Source organism: Mastomys coucha, chromosome X, assembly GCF_008632895.1.
Source record: "Mastomys coucha isolate ucsf_1 chromosome X, UCSF_Mcou_1, whole genome shotgun sequence".
In the NCBI taxonomy this organism is placed as follows: domain Eukaryota; kingdom Metazoa; phylum Chordata; class Mammalia; order Rodentia; family Muridae; genus Mastomys; species Mastomys coucha.
Window position 1 is genome coordinate 101,932,125 of NC_045030.1, and position 3,241 is coordinate 101,935,365.

The following is a 3,241-nucleotide window of genomic DNA, read 5'->3' on the forward strand; positions in this document are numbered from 1 at the left end:
AGGTTTTGACTTCTCACTTTTTGTTCTGTTCTCCTTTTGAAGAGGATCCCACTTTGAAATCCAGCCTAATCTGGAATTCATTTATGTGACCCTGGGTGGAGACAGGAGGATTACCTCAACCTCCCATGTGCCGGAATTCCAGGCCCGAAGGACCAAGATCAACTTTGCCTTCATTTTGATGTGCCTTGTCATAGAGGTCATAGGTCAGGAAAGCAAGTGATGATTGAAGAGGGAGGCGGACCTAACTGGTCTTTAAGTCCTGACATTTTTGTTTTTCTCAAATCTTTAAAGCCTACTGGTGCCAGAGAGAAGTACTCCCCCTGGGCAGAGCTCAGAAGGGTGCCTTCCCAGGCCTCTGGGCTTTTGTTTTGCAGAGCGTTACCTTTCCTAAGGTATCTCTAAGGCTTTAGAAGTTACAGCTGTGTTGTTTTTAACTCCAGGTTTTCACTGTTGTTTTTCCAGCTGGCTTACGTTTTCAGCTCAGCAGCCACCAGATAAGAAATCCTCATTTCCCAAGTTTACTGGCTATGGCGGTTCTACTACCACAAACCAGTTTGGTTTTCTTTAATCTTATTCCAAGTTGAAAACAACAACAACATCAACAACAAAAATGGGGGAGGCCAGTGAGATGGCACAGCCGGCAAAGGAGTTTTCTTTGCAAGCCTGGCGGCCTTCTGGTTACCGAATCCAAGGGGCTCTAGAATAGTATCCCCGTGCATTTGGAGAGCCTGGGGTGCTGTGCCAATGTATTCTGTTCAGCTTCGTTTATCCTTTGGGACAATCTTCCAGTGATTGCAACTGGGTACACATTTCCAGCGCTCATGGCATTTGCTGCAAAAAGTGAGCTTTAAATTAACAGACTTCAGGGGGATGCTACAAGGGATAGGAAACTGCTGCACAATAAATGGTGTTAGAGTAGCGGAGTTTGAAATTAAGATGGAAGCAGTTGATGTATTTTCCAAAGGACTCCAAATTTCAATTGCTGCATAAAAAAAAAAAAAAAAGGAAAAGAACTAGAAGAAAAACAAAGTGAAAGGAGCACAGAAGCAACACATTCCCCCCTCCCCCCGCAATGCCAGTACCAGCCTCTGTCCTCAGACCCCCTCTAATCTGAGGTTCCCTTTTCAGACAATAGAATCAAATGGTCTTCATTAAAATAATCCTCAGTATTATTCTTAAGCAACTTTTTGGGTCTACCTAAGCAGACTTGAAATTCCTTGAGGGCAAAGAGTTTGTCTTTTTCATTTTATGTTTGCCACAGTGCCTTGAATATAGAGATTTTAGTAAATGTTAATTTATTGGCTGAAGAAGGTATGCCTGACTAGTGAATCCCTGGACCCAAACCTCCAAGTTCCTATTATTGGAGGCCCCTGGACCGATTCTTTGAAGGAGAATTCTTCCTGAGCTACATGAGCCTTACAATCCAATTTTTCATAGCAGCATGAGACTCCTTTTTCAGATGAGGGAACCCCAGACTAGTTTTCTATGAATCAACTAGCTGTCCGATTGGGAGCATGACCTGACATTTAACAGCTATTACTTAATTAACTATCAAGCACTAATCAAAAAGGCCTAAACATCTGCTAGTAGAATCTGAGATGCCTGTTCTTAATGCGGAAAAGCTGAGTGCATTCACCAAAGGTGGAGCACTTTGTGGGATAGGGGCTTGCCAGGTATATCAAATGAAAAGGTAAAGCCAAGGTGAGTTTGTATGTCGAACTTTCTTTTTCACTACATGTTGAGATTCTGTGGGGCAGAAGAAATTAACAATTTTATCAACTTTTTCTGCACTCATAATCCATAGTTCATAGGTTGTTTGGAGATTTCGAGAAATTAAAGCAGCTTTTGAGGATTTGTTTTTTATTTTTACTTTACCAAGAAGCTAGACAGCAAACATTTTACACAAGCTCACTAATTTTTCCTAGATCAAAGAGTTTCGAAACAGAAAGGCTCTAAGAGACCTAACTGTAGTCCCCAGTGGCTTGTAATAATCACTTAGTGACGTGATGAGCTATCTTAAAATTGTCAAGGAACAAGGCAGGAAATATAAATTAAGAACAATGTGACAAAAATGTCCAAACGCTGGGCTTGAAACCGCAAGAGGAACCTAAGAGCTGTTTTATCAAAGGAAGGCAATTGGAAATTCAGTGTAGATGTGTGGTTTAGGCAGAAGGCAAAGGAACACATTTAGCATTGTTGAATTGCCTTAAGCTCAGCGGCATTCGCAGACCTTAATGATTCTAGCTAAACAAAGTCACAATTCAGAATCAGGAATTTTGAGGAAAACAAATCCTCTTTAACATTTCTGTGGTTGCTTTTGGCATGGAAACTCGGAGCAGGTCCCTGAATAATATCCCGAATCTCACAAACGACTTTGAATTTTCGGGATATATGGTTCAAATCGAATACGTTTGGGTTCACTCAGCTCATGGAGACTATCCGTTTTTCTCATCAAAGTACTTCAATTCATGGGTGGAGTCTGAATCAAAAAGCATTCAAATCGGAACCGGCTCCCCCAACGTTTTGAACAGCTCTCTCTCTGAAACACAAATATTCGCATTTACTTGCTTAGAGCTAACACGTTGGCCGTGTAAACTACCCATTTTCTTTCGAATGGAGTTAATTAAACTTTTCTAGACGCTCTGACATTCTAACATCGACATCACTGACCAGGTTGTAGACTCCTACTTTAGCGCTTGCCAAAAAAAAAAAAATGTAATCGACGGGCATTTTTTTTTTTTTTTTTTTTTTTTTTTGCCCTTCCGCCTTGCTCTTAAAAACTTGCAGGCTCTTGTCCCATAGGGAGCCCTTAACCCGGAGTTGCCTAGACAGGGTTGTCGCATGCGCGCTCTCTCTATAGTCATGTTTGTCGCAATGGACCTTGGGCGGAAGGTTATGTAAGAGCAATGACTTTGATTGCAGTCACTTTGTTGGTAGTCTTGTTACGCGCTACCTCCGCGGGGTACTTGATTGTAACAGAAAGTAGTTCCGGCCTGTGTTGTTTCGGTCGAGGAGCCGTCGCCGCCATTTCAAGACAGTGAGAGGTAGATGTCTAGCAAGAGTTCGTAAGATTCGAGTTCAGTATATTCTGCTGCCCGCTAAGCCTTTCAAAGCACTGATACGGCTGCTGCCCTTTTTCTGCTACTTCTAGAACCATTCTTGTCAGTAGTGGCGGCAATAGAAGTCAATTACCCCTCGTTTTATCTCAAGAAGCTCCAGATGGCGTCTTCCGTGGGCAACG

The 3,241-nt window shown here is 42.3% G+C and overlaps 1 protein-coding gene across 1 annotated transcript in view; it reads left to right on the forward strand.

The window, feature by feature from the left end:
* Positions 1-2,996: 2,996 nt before the first annotated feature.
* The window catches only part of Ogt (O-linked N-acetylglucosamine (GlcNAc) transferase), a 40,669-nt gene continuing 40,424 nt past the window's right edge, over positions 2,997-3,241 (forward strand). Inside the window, exon 1 of the mRNA XM_031365852.1 lies at positions 2,997-3,219. The gene's annotated coding sequence lies outside the window, so the exon portion shown is untranslated. The remainder of the gene's footprint in view (positions 3,220-3,241) is intronic.